Raw genomic sequence first — 13471 nt, forward strand, 5'->3', positions numbered from 1 at the left:
GGCTAGGAGACAAAGTGAGACTCCATCTCAAAAAATATAAATGATAAATAAATAAAGGTGTGAACCAAAGAGATCCAAAAAGAGAGAGACAGAGTCCTGGCCTCGGAGCTGTGGAAAGCTCTGACTCTCCAACTTCATGGATGACAAGCCCTTTTAAACGCTGAGATGGACTGTCATGGGCCTTCAAAACTTTAAAACGTGCAAGAATTGTGGCTCTATCTAGGTTTCCATAGAGAAAGAGAAGGAAGAGGCCGGGCACGATGGCTCACCCCTGTAATCCCAGCACTTTGGGAGGCCAAGGCAGGCGGATCACCAGAGGTCAGGAGTTAGAGACCAGCCTGGTCAACATAGTGAATCCCCGTTTCTACTAAAAATACAAAAATTAGCCTGGTGTGGTGTTGCACACCTGTAGTCCCAGCAACTTGGGAGGCTGGGGCAGGAGGTTCAAACCCAGGAGGCTGAGGTTGCAGTGAGCCTGGGCGACAAAGCAAGACTCCATCTCAAAAGAAAGAAGGAAAAAGAAAAGGAGGATCCACCACCCATGGTCTGCTGGAAAGGGGCAGGTGGCAGGACTATGCTCCATCTGCTCTCAGCCTAAGGAGCTGTGACAAGGGTCGAGAAAGCTCTTAGGGCCGTGCTGCTGGACTCTGGCTCCTGGGTGCCATGACAGGTGGCAGCTCCTCCCCAAAACCTGCTTCTCGGTGCCCATGGTCTGCCCCTCCAGGCTCTTCACTCCAGGCAGCCAGGTTGGCATAAACACAGCAGTCCCGGCTCTGAAATGTGGCCCTCAAGCCAGCCAGGAAGGCCAGGGAAAGAGTGTGGCTGGATGACTCATCTTTGCCTTCGGACAACTGCTGGTGTGAGGAAACCAGTGGGCTCTAAAAGCCCTGGCCTGCTAGAATTCTGGGCGGTCAGTGACCCATGGCCCCTCTTAGCCACCAGCTATGAGCTGGCCTGAGGAACCCAGGGCCAAGAACACACCCACCCCATTTGGCCACCCCAGGAGTGCCAGGAGTAAAACTGTCACTGTGGTTCCAGGGAGTCTTTAGACCACAGAGGGTGTTATTACTGGAACAAAAGTGTAGACAGAGGGGTATGGATTGCCATAGAAGTGTCTACCATATAAACAACAGTAAAGGCGCACACGCGCGTGCACACAGACACACACACACACACAAGGGGGTGGGGGAGAGATAGAAAAATCAAAACATCTAAAATAAAAATAAACAGTGTTCAGAAAAAAGAGGTTTTCAAAAAGGAAGTGGAAACGTGGTCTTCATGGGTGGTTTTCCTCTCCTCCCAGTTGTCCCCACTGACCCATCACTGTCTCTCGCAACCAGCCCTCATCACTGCAGGCTCAGTTTTAACCAAAGGACTACCTCATTATCCCATGGCTGAGGCCACAGCAAGTGGGGACTGGGCCTGGGACCCAGGAGCAAGGCCCGGTTTGGTTTAGATCTTCTTGGTCAATAACTCCTCTAAGGGCCGGGAGCGGTGGCTCACGCCTATAGTCCCAGCACTTTGGGAGGCCGAGGCAGGAGGATCACCTGAGGTCGGGGGTTCAAGACCAGCCTGACCAACATGGAGAAACCCCGTCTCTACTAAAAATACAAAATTAGCCGGGCGTGGGGGTACATGCCTGTAATCCCAACTACTTGGGAGGCTGAAGCAGGAGAATCATTTGAACCTGGGAGGTGGAAGTTGCAGTGAGCCGAGATCGCACCATTGAACTCCAGCCTGGGCAACAAGAGTGAAACTCCGTCTCCAAAAAAATAAATAAATAAAAATAAATAAATAAATAAAATAACTCCTCTGAGAGTATGGTTTCCAGAACAGGTGCTCGGGTCACCTTAGGCCAATGACTCCCTCCACCATCACCTGTGGCCTGCCCCTTTCCTACAGTTTTATATCTGGTGGGACAGTTCCCTCCCAGCAGGAAGCTGGGCCAAGTGCTGGAAAGCCCTCTCTCTAGACTCTGAGTCTCTGACGACTTGTTGATAATATTTCTAGAGGAGAATCCAAAGTCCTGTGCTTATACCAGCCCCTTTCTCAAGATAGCACAGTTTTCCATTTTCCCCTTCTCCCTGGCAGCAGCGCTATCATGTGACTTGTTGTAATCCTGCATGGTTGCCTGGAAACTGGAAAGCAAGGTGATGGATTTCTGCACATGCTCACTCACCCCCCACTCCACCTTTAAAGAAAAACTCTGCAGAAGATAAACAATCCACTTTGCCTAAGTGCAGACAAGTTTAATAAAGCAGAGAGTGATTCTTTGCTTTAATTATGTACTGGGCTGAAATCCTAGAGTCCCAGAAAACAAGGACTAAAGGCTCCCTGAAAGGCATCTGGCCAAATCTCTGACCTTTAGTCAGTCCTACAAAAACCACTGTGGAGGGGAAGTCACACCAGCTGGGACTTCAGAGGAGCTGAGACCCAGGACATTGCGCTCTCAGATTTAGTAACTTTGTCTTTTATTCCTTTGGAAAAGTGCTGCCTTAGACAATGTACCTTTGTTCGGGGAGGCAGGTGTGGAGACACAGGTAACCTTTCCTAAGACTGAAGGTTACCTACCCACGCTGAGTTTCCATTTGTTCACCTGTAGAGTGGAGGAACCCTCCCCAGCAAAGGCTCCTGTGAGCCTGAGCAGTAAGATCAATGCCTGGCACAGAGCTGGACACATAGTAGATATCCAGAACATGGTGGTTATTTTTGCAGAGTAACCCTGTTCTCTCAATATCCCGTTACCTGCTCTGGGAAGAAACTCCCCATCTCCAAAGCAAAGATACCCTCCACTGGGAGTGACAACCTGGGGAAGGGTGACCCCAGGAAGCTGACCACAGTGGGGCCTAAAAAAGGGCAAAGGAGACTGTGCCTTGCTACCATCTTTCTTTTTCTTTCTTTCTTTTTTTTTTTTTTTTTTGTGATGGAGTTTCGTTCTTGTTGTCCAGGCTGGAATGCAATGGCGTGATCTCGGCTCACCACAACCTCCACCTCCCGGCTTCAAGCTATTCTCCTGCCTCAGCCTCCTGAGTAGCTGGGATTGCAGGCATACGCCACCACCCCCAGCTAATTTTGTATTTTTAGGAGAGATGGGGTTTCTCTATGTTGGTCAGGCTGGTCTCGAACTCCCGACCTCGATCCACCAGCCTTGGCCTCCCAAGGTGCTGGGATTACAGGCATGAGCCACCACGCCTGGCCACTTGCTGCCATCTTTCAAGGACAATCCTATCCAGTATGCAAAAAGAAATAAGGCCAGGGGCTGTTCAGGTGTTATCTAATCCAACCCTTCATGTAAGAAATCAGACAAATTAAGCAAAGAGAAAGTGAGATTTCCCGAAGATCGCTTGCCCACATCAGAGCTGAGCTGGAACTTCTGAGGGGTCCTGACTCCTGGACCAGCCTCTTTTTTCTCCATACCATAGTGAGGAGATCCAGGGTGGGGCTGGCTGAGATGAGGTCGGGGAGGGGATGGGGAGGGTGGGTGGTTGCCCATCTGGAGATCTTGACTTTTACAGCAGGACTAATACATACAATTGGCATACTTTCCTAAAAGAATCACAACAGCTTCTGCCTTGAAATCCCTCTGAAGCACGCTTCATTCAACCCCTACCTGTAGGTAGGTTGCCTTGACTCTACCAGCTGGGCTACCCATAGCCTGATCTGGGACAGTTTGACCCACGTCTCATAGAGTGGCAGCCGTTTCCATGGGCATCTCAGTGAAGTTGATCCACCTGAGGGCGAATGGACCTACTTCCTCTCCCCTTTGCAGAGGAGAGATTGGGAATGCCAAGGTGGAGATTTGAAGCCACAAGGGAAAAAATAGGGTTTCCCTAAGAAATCCCATCTTCAAGGCCGAGTGCAGTGGCTCACACCTGTAATCCCAGCACTTTGGGAGGCCAAGGTGGGCGGATCACCTGAGGTCAGAGTTCAGATCACCTGAGGTCAGGAGTTCAAGACCAGCCTGGCCAACATGGCAAACCCCAGCACAACTAAAAATACAAAAATTAAGGCCGAGTGCGGGGCTCATGCCTATAATCCCAGCACTTTGGGAGGCTGAGGTAGGTGGATCACCTGAGGTCAGGAGTTCCAGACCAGCCTGACCAACATGGAGAAACCCTGTGTCTACTAAAAATACAAAAATTAGACAAGTGTGGTGGCACATGCCTGTAATCTCAGCTACTCAGGAGGCTGAGGCAGGAGAATCACTCCTTGAACCCAGGAGGTGGAGGTTGCGGTGAGCTGAGATTGTGCCATCGCACTCCAGTCTGGGTAACAAGAGCAAAACTGGGTCTCAAAAAAAAAAATTAGCTGAGTGTGGTGGCGGGTACCTGTAATCCCAGCTAATCAGGAGGCTGAGGCAGGAGAATTGCTTGAACCTGGGAGGCAGAGGTTGCAATGAGCCAAGATAGCACCACTGCACTCCAGCCTGGGCAACAGAGCAAGACTCTGTCTCAAAAATTCAAAAAAAAAAAAAAAAAGTTACTTTATTCTTTCATGTCCGGTTGTTTCTTGGTTTGCTTTGGGCATTTCTCCACACTGACTGACTGCTTTCCCTGGGAGATCCAAAGGATTGGCCATGGTGGGCAGGAGGCTCAGCAGAATCCCAGGCTGCCCCAGAACACCTGGAGAGGCTCTAGATGTTGCTTCATGTTGAAGAAACTTCCTTACATCAAATGGTCGATGTGCTGCTTTATTACAGAACTGCCAGTGCTGCAGCCATACCCGCATCTCTTACCTGACCTGTTTCCGTGCACTCAGGGACTACCACCCGGCTGTCTACACTGCCTTACCTCTCCCTGCCTCCTCAAACCACTCTAGTCTCTCTCCTCCTCGAAAACCATTCCCAGTCTGGTAAAAGACATCCTAAGGTTAAGTTAAATGAGTGCATTTTGATCTGTACCTGGCTTGGTTTCTCTGCGGCTCTCTCCTTTCTCAGTTCCTCTCTCAGGTATCCAACAGGACACCTCTTCCTCCTCCACCCCTGTCTCCCTGGGCTCCTTCTTCATGGATTGTCCTGAACAGTTTTCTGGTCAGTCTCCTGCCCCACCCATAGCTTCAAATGCTGCTCTCTAAAGATCAGGGCCTCCCAAAGCTGTAATCCTGGCCTCCCATGGTCCTCCTCCTCATTCTTCATCACACTTTGATAGGCTGGCCACAGTCACCTCCAGCTTAACACACTTAAATGAGAACCTATTTTGTCCCTCCCCAAAACCAGCCATCCTTCTGTTGGGCGGTGACCTCACCATTTCCAGTTGCCTGTTAGAAACCTGGGCCACGGGCCGGGCACGGTGGCTTACACCTGTAATCCCAGCACTTTGGGAGGCTGAAGCGGGCAGATCACGAGGTCAGGAGTTTGAGACCACCCTGGCCAGCATGGTGAAACCCCATCTCTACTAAAACTACAAACATTAGCCGGGCATGGTGGTACATGCCTATAGTCCCAGCTACTCGGGAGGCTGAGGCAGGGGAATTGCTTGAACCCAGCAGGTGGAGGTTGCAGTGAGCTGAGATCACGCCACTGCACTGCAGCCTGGTGACAGAGCGACACTCCATCTCAAAAGAAAAGAAAAGAAAAGAAACCTGGGGCACGTCTAGACTCTGCCCTCTCCCTCAAATACCTCCATTCATTCACCCCGACCTGTTGATTCTGCCTCTAAAAAATCTCCTATCATCACCCCCGCTCTCCAAATCCACAACGGCTACCACGGCTCTTGCCAGGAACAGCCAAATGTTCTAATGATGCTTCATGCCTATGGTTTACAGCCCCAGCCCCGGACCCCCTTACACAGTGCTGCCATGGTGAAGATTGGGCACTGCAAAGTCAACCTCCTCATTCCCCTGCTTCAGATCCTCCCCAGTTGCACAGAACAAACCTTTAGGAAAAGGCCCAGAACCCTTTGTGTGGTGCACAGATGGCCGGTGCACACCCTTCTCCAAGCTCTCTGTTTCTTTTCGTTTTTTTTTTTTTTTGAGACTGAGTCTCACTCTTGTTGCCCAGGCTGGAGTGCAGTGGCCCAATCTCAGCTCACTGCAACCTCCGCCTCCTCAGTTCAAGCGATTCTCCTGCCTCAGCCTCCGGAGTAGCTGGGCCTACAGGCATGCACCACCACACCCAGCTAATTTTTGTATTCTTAGTAGAGAGGGGTTTCACCATGGTGGCTAGGCTGGTCTTGAACTCTTGACCTCAGGTGATCTGCCTGCCTTGGCTTCCCAAAGTGCTGGGATTACAGGCATGAGCTACTGTGTCCAGCTCTCCAGCTGTATTTCTGGCTGACACCCCCTTGTCCCCACCATACGCATGGTGGCTTGCCTCTCCTTTTCCTCCCTGACTGTCCTCCCTCTGCCACTTCTTCAGTCCTCTCCCACCTCATCCCTCCAGACCAGGCTAAAGCTTGTCCTCCTACTCCTGCCCAGCATCTGGGGCTCATCTCTAGCAAAACACTTCTCTGTCCCACCCACCCAACCATGAAGCCTCTGAAGACAGGGACCCTGTTTTGTGAAACTTGTGTCCCTTGAACTAGATTATGGGAAGGAGGGACCCGGGAGATATTTAACAGCTGGTGAAACCGGTGCACCGGCCCATCAGAACTGATGCCAGCCTAGGGTCTGGGACACAGTCTTGGAAACCCCCTGCCAGAGTCAAGCTGTTAGTCACAGGAGCTGTGGTTGGCATCCGTGAGTTGGGCCCCAGTGATCCCTGCTTCCTGGTTCTTCCCTCCCCTTGAGCATGGGTGGCACTCGACTCTCTTCTAACAAATAGAATATGGCTATGGGACAGCATATCCCTTCCACATTAGGCTGTAGAAAGGCTGCGATTTCTATCTTAGGTGCTTTCCCTAGGATCCTGAGGCATCCCTGTTGGGGGACCCCTGTGATGAGGGACAAGCCCTGCCACCAACCCAGTGATCTTAGAAGCCAAACGCCACCCAGGCAAGCCTTGACAGGATGCAGCTCCAGCTGCTGGCTTGCTGGTAGCCTCACAGAAACCTCAAGGAGGCCGCACCCGGCTAAGCCACGCCCAGATTCTGGACCCATAGATGTTTTTGCGTTCTTAGCAAAAACATTACTATCACAAACAATAAAATGTATAGATTGAGCCTCACCTCCTGGTGGTCACGCTCTCTTGGTAAATACTCTTGCTGATAACTGTAGAGCACAGAAAAAGATACAATAATTATTGAAACTAGAAAATCTATCTTGATAACTTCAATGAATCACCCAAACACCTAAGGGATGTTAGGAAGAAAACAATTGGTTAGGCGCAGTGGCGCCTGCCTGTAATCCCATCACTTTGGGAGGCTGAGGCAGGGTGGATCGCTGGAGCCCAGGGGTTCAAGACCAGCCTGGGCAAAATGGTGAAACTCCGTCTTTATAAATATACAAAAATCAGCTGAGGGAGACAAGGGGAGGGAGAGCATCAGGATAAATAGCTAATGCATGCTGGGCTTAATACCTAGGTGATGGGTTGATAGGTGCAGCAAATCACCATGGGACATGTTTACCTATGTCACAAACCTGCACATCCTGCACATGTATCCTGGAATTTAAAATAAAATAAAATAAAAATTAGTCAGGTGTGCTGGCACACACTTGTAATCTCAACTACTGGGGGTAGGGGTGGGTGGGGAGAGGGTTGAGGTGGGAGGATCGCTTGAGCCCAGGAGTCTGAGGCTGCAGTGAGCCGAGATTGCACCACTGCGCTCTAGCCTAGGAGACAGAGTGAGATCTTGTCTCCCTAAAAAATAAAAAATAAAGGGCCGGGCGCGGTGGCTCACATCTGTAATCCCAGCACTTTGGGAGGCTGAGGTGGGCGGATCACGAGGTCAAGAGATCGAGACCATCCTGGTCAACATGGTGAAACCCCGTCTCTACTAAAAATACAAAAAATTAGCTGGGCATGGTGGCGCGTGCCTGTAATCCCAGCTACTCAGGAGGCTGAGGCAGGAGAATTGCCTGAACCCAGGAGGCGGAGGTTGCGGTGAGCCGATATCGCGCCATTGCACTCCAGCCTGGGTAACAAGAGCAAAACTCCGTCTCAAAAAATAAAAAATAAATAAAAATAAAAATAAAAAATAAGAAAAGAAAAGAGAAGAGAAGAAAAAGAGGCGGGCGCGGTGGCTCACACCGGCAATCTGAGCACTTTGGGAGGCTGAGGTGTGGATCACAAGGTCAGGAGATCGAGACCATCCTGGTCAACATGGTGAAACCCCAACGCTACTAAAAATACAAAAAAATTATTCGGGTGTGGTGGCATGCACCTATAGTCCCAGCTACTTCAGAGACTGAGGCAGGAGAATCGCTTGAACCCATGAGGCGGAGGTTGTCGTGAGCCGAGATTGTGTCACTGCACTTCAGGCTATGTGACAGCGCAAGACTCCGTCAAGAAAGAGAAAGGAGAGGAAGGAAGGAAGGGAGGGAGGGAGGGAGGAAGGGAAGGAGGGAGGAAAAGAAAAGAAAAGAGAGAGAAAAGAAAGAAAGAAAGAGAAAGAAGGAAGGGAGGGAGGGAAGGAAGGAGGGAGGGAGGAAAAGAAAAGAGAGAAAAGAGAGAGAAGGGAGGGAGGAAGGAAGGAAGGAAGGAAAGAAAGAAAAAGAAAGAAAGGAAGAAAGATGCAGTGAAAAACAAGTATTGAGGTAGCCCAGCTTTCCAGATAAGAAAGACTGGAGCAAGCCACGCCCCCAGCTCCCACAGGTCAAGCAGAGTCAGGTTAGGTGACAAGGCAAATCTTCTAGCTGATGATATGGTTCCCTGCCCTCCCCCCACCACTGAAACGAGTCATTCTTTTTGCAAACTGCCTTGTTTTCAAGAAGATCGATTTGTTAAATGCGTTCATCTGTCTACCTTTGTATAACTTTTCACAGGAATCCACTGGTTCACAAAGCAGAAAATGATCAAGACCTGGTGGCTTGACATTGGGGTCAGAAAATACGGTCACAAAGAATAGAATGCAGGGAAGTGAGGGGCTCCATCCCCATCCTCTCTTCTACTCCAAGGTCAGAGAGGAGCCAGATCAACTTGCAAGAGCACAGAACGGTGAAAGGCAGGTGCCAGACTCGGCCTGCCCAGGGAAGGAGGAGGGGGAGGCAGGGTCACTGTCTGCGGAGCATGCCCTTGGGGACACCCCCAGCTGTAGAACAGCTTCCCAAGGTCAAGACCAAGAAAAGGGCCAGAGCCACCCGGGAAGGGAGTTTGGGGCAGTGTGCAGTAGCCTCGGGGCTTCACCCATTTCCGCTCGCTCCAGCAGCCACCCACTTTGCGCAGGTCCAACAGCGGCTCCAGCCGAACTTGGCTGATCTGTAACAGACCTGGCCCTCCCCCATTCCATTCCCATCCCTTGAACTTTGACCTTTTTTCCCCAACAAAAGCCACCTTCCTTCCTTTCTCCTGCTGTCTCCAGGAGGTGCCCTGCTGTGAATTTCCCTGTGAAAAGGCATCAACCTTAAACTCTACAAGACAATGGAGGTCTTGCACGCCCCTAGAGAGGCAGTTGTGCCTGAGAACTTGGGGCTGGGTCTTTTCTCTGGAAGCCAAGTAAAGCAGGCACCCAAGGCAGTGGGCGCTGAGCCCCAAAGTGAAACCCAAGGCAGGGTCTCTGCCCTCAGCAGGTCCCAATCTGAGGGGGGGTGGGAAAAAGACACCCATAACCCCTGTTTTGATTTGTGTGTGTGTGTGTGTGTGTGTGCGCGCGCGCCAGGTGATCAGCAGGAGAGGTGAGACAGACTAGGATGGGACTGGAGAGACAGAGGCTGTGAGCAGCTGGGAAGGACCTGCAAAGGTCCCAGGCAGGAGGAAGCTCTGCCATATTTTTCTTTCTTTCTTTCTTTCTTTTTTTTTTTTGAGACAGAGTCTTGCTCTGTCATCCAGGCTGGAGTGCAGTGGCGCTATTTCAGCTCACTGCAACCTCCACCTCCCTGGTTCAAGCAATTCCCTTGCCTCAGCCTCCCATGTAGCTGGGATTACAGGTGCACGCTCCCAAGCTCGGCCAATTTTTTTGCATTTTTAGTAAAGACAGGGTTTCACCATGTTGGCCAGACTGGTCTTGAATTCCTGACCTCAGGCAATCCGCCCTGAGTGCTTGGATTCCCAAAGTGCTGGGATTACAGGCATGAGCCACCACACTCAGCCGAAGGTCTGCCTTTGCCAGAAACTCATAGATATTGAGAATCAGGGAGAACAGGGAGAAAGAAAGGTGAGGTGGGGCAGACTGGCCGAGGCTGGCTGGGCAGAGCACTATGGGCACCGGGAAGGAGGTGCTTTCTTTATTCCAAAGTGTCTGGATGAGCCAGGGGAGTGTGGCTCAATGGTTCAACACAGAGGCTCTGGAAGTGGATGGTCCTGCCTCCTATGGAGAGTCTGTCATTTCTCTGTGCCTTGGTTTCCCCAAGTGTATAATGGAAGGAATGGCAGTGCCTGTCTGGAGGGTTGTTGGGAGGATTAAATGAAGAAGTGATGCAGCCGGGCGTGGTGGCTCACGCCTGTAATCCCAGCACTTTGGGAGGCCAAGGTGGGCAGATCACGTGGGGTCAGGAGTTCAAGACCAGCCTGGCCAGCATGGTGAAAACCCAACTCTAACAAAAAATACAAAAATTAGCCAGGAATGGTGGTGTGTGCCTATAGTCCCAGCTACTTGGGAGGCTGAGGCAGGAGAATCACTTGAACCCAGGAACAGAAGGCTGCAGTGAGCCACTGCACTTCAGTCTGGGCGACAGAGTGGGACCCTGTCTCAAAAAAAAAGAAGAAAGAAAAGAAAAGAAGAGAAGAGAAGTAATGCAGTAAAGTGGTTAGAACTCCCCTGATGCCCAGGGAATACCTGGTAAGGGTTAGACATCTTTGGAAAAAAACAAAGAGAGCAACCCGGCCGAGGGCCCTGCTCCCCTGGCTAGGGAGGTCCTACAAGTTATTGGGCTCTTGAAGATCTCCCTCCTTTACCTATAAAGTGGGAATAAAATATGACAGATTTAAGGTGAGGTTTGGATGGAAACAGTCTAGCTAGTACATTTAGTTTCTGAAAGACGTAAGTGCTCAGCTTTCTGGCACAAATGGCTTCCCAAGGCCCTTAAAGGTCTTGGTGCAGGTTTTTTCATTGCTCACTGCCAGTCTTCAGGTAGGGGTAGGGGCTGCAGCCAGCTGACCCCTGATGAGTCTCCATCAGAATGTGCCCACTCCCATGCTCAAGTCTTGCCGTGATGACAGTGGGGACTTCCAGGTACTTGCAAATGGTCAAGTGTTCTTTGACTTGAGGAGCCCTGAACCGTGTATAGCATCACAGCCTCCAGCCTTGCTAGGTTCCCCCATCACCATGACTCCCCCAGGCCTTTCTCAGATGCCAAAAGCTGCATTGATGCATTGATGGATTTTATAATTCTTTTTATTTATTTATTTATTTTTTAGACAGAGTTTCACTCTTGTTGCCCAGGTTGGAGTGCAATGGTGAGATCTCAGTTCACTGCAACCTCTGCCTCCTGGGTTCAAGCGTTTCTCCTGCCTCAGCCTCCTAAGTAGCTGGGATCACAGGCACATGCTACCATGCCCAGCTAATTTTTGTATTTTTAGTAGAGATTCACCATGTTGACCAGGCTGGTCTTGAACTGACCTCAGGTGATCCACCTGCCTCGGCCTCCCAAGGTGCTGGGACTATAGGCATGAACCACCACGTCTGGCCTTGTTTCATAATTCTTGTTCCTCCTCCCAGGAGCTGTAAAGTGGGCCCTGGGGGCGAGGTTAGGAAAGCCAGAGCGCCCATCCTCAAGCCCTGCTCATCCCTCAAACATTCACATAGCGCCCCTTTCTCTCCATCTTCCATAGCGCTTTCCATAAGTGGCAACAGATACACACTGCAACATGTTGGGTCTCTTTTAATTATTATTATTATTATTTTTTGAGACAAGGTCTTGCTCTGTCACCCAGGCTGGGGAGCAGTGGCACAATCTTTGCTCACTGCAACCTCTGCCTCCTGGGTTCAAGTGATCCTCCTGCCTCAGCCTCCCAACTAGCTGGGACTACAGGCGTGCACCACCATGCCTAATTTTTGTATTTGTAGTAGAGATGAGGTTTCACCATGTTGGTCAGGCTGGTCTTGAACTCCTGACCTCAGGTGATCCGCCTGTCTCAGCCTCCCAAAGTGCTGGGATTACAGGCGTGAGCCACCGCGCCCAGCTCTTTTAAGAATTTTGTAAGGACTGAGGTGTGTCTATAACAAAAAAAAAAAAAAAAAAAAAGGCTGGGTGCAGTGGCTCACGTCTGTAATCCCAGCACTTTGGGAGGCCGAGATGGGTGGATCACCTGAAGTCAGGAGTTCGAGACCAGCTGGGCCAACATGGTGACACTCCATCTCTTTAAAAATAAGTAAATAAATAAATAAAAGGACTGAGGTGTGATCACCAAGTTCCCGAGGACTTCCTTCTGCACCTTTGATGCCTGCTTTGTAAATCCTGCAAGAAGCTCTGTTTCATCCATTCTTTTGGGTATAGATTCCATTCCTCATTCATGTTCTGCATCAGAAAAAGACTTGTTCAAAAGAAGCCCTTGGGGCAAGTGTTAGGATGGCCACAGACATGTCACACCTCCCAGCCACGGTGCATTTTCTGCTGCTGGCCAGGCGTTTCTAAAGCAGAGGCAGTATGCCAGGTATGGGCATGTTTCCATGTTTGTGCGTCTCACCCACAAACGAGACCTCTGAGTAACTTTGAGATATGCTAATTGTGATATCTTGGTGTTACTGTATCATCGGAGCAACCCCCAGGTGGGTGGGAGGTGGTTTAAAAGATGGCGATCAGCCAGGTATGGTGGCTCACGCCTGTAATCCCAGCACTTTGGGAGGCTGAGGTGGGCGGATCACGAGGTCAAGAGATGGAGACCATCCTGGCCAACATAGTGAAACCCTGTCTCTACTAAAATAAAAATTAGCTGGACGTGGTGGCACGTGGCTGGAGTCCCAGCTACTCGGGAGGCTGAGGCAGGAGAATTGCTTGAACCCAAGAGGCGGAGGCTACAGTAAGCCTAGATGATGCCACTGCACTCCAGCCTGGTACCTGTCGAAAGAGGGAGACTGTCTCAAAAAAAAAAAAATACATAAAAAAGATGGCCATTAGGACCAAGCCCTCCGCATGCTGGACTATTGACTCAACATTTCTACAACTTCCTGTTCACGCCCAGCCTCTGTGCCCTTTACCCTTCCTAGTCTGTCTGTCCTCTTGCCATGCCTGGCACCAGTCTCCACATCCTGGAGGCTCCTTGCCCTGGGTTCCCAAGGCTCTCTTGCCAGACCCTCATCAAAGAACACTGAAGGTGTGTGCAAACCCACTGGTGTCTCCCTTTGTCTCTGAGGCCAGCACAGTGCCCAGCATGGAGGGCATTTAGTGTTGAAAGGAGATAAGAAGGGAGGCAGAGAGGGAGACACGAGCTTGTTCATTCTGTAAGTGCTTGACTTTGACAACGTGTGTGGCTGTATCTGCGTGACTGACAGCCATCAGT

The 13471-nt window shown here is 50.6% G+C and overlaps 1 protein-coding gene across 3 annotated transcripts in view; it reads right to left on the reverse strand.

Annotated features, from left to right (window-relative positions):
- CEP112 (centrosomal protein 112) overlaps positions 1–13471 on the reverse strand; it is a 664691-nt gene that overhangs the window by 4322 nt on the left and 646898 nt on the right. Inside the window, exon 27 of one of the 3 annotated variants that reach the window (XM_064369450.1) lies at positions 7117–7146. The exons of the other annotated variants lie outside the window; for them this stretch is intronic. The gene's annotated coding sequence lies outside the window, so the exon portion shown is untranslated. Of the gene's footprint in view, positions 1–7116; positions 7147–13471 lie in introns of those variants that run through there. 3 annotated transcript variants of the gene reach the window in all.

This window comes from Aotus nancymaae, unplaced genomic scaffold (genome assembly GCF_030222135.1).
Source record: "Aotus nancymaae isolate 86718 unplaced genomic scaffold, 86718_ANA_hifiasm-v0.15.2.pri h1tg000089l, whole genome shotgun sequence".
Taxonomy (NCBI): Eukaryota; Metazoa; Chordata; class Mammalia; order Primates; family Aotidae; genus Aotus; species Aotus nancymaae.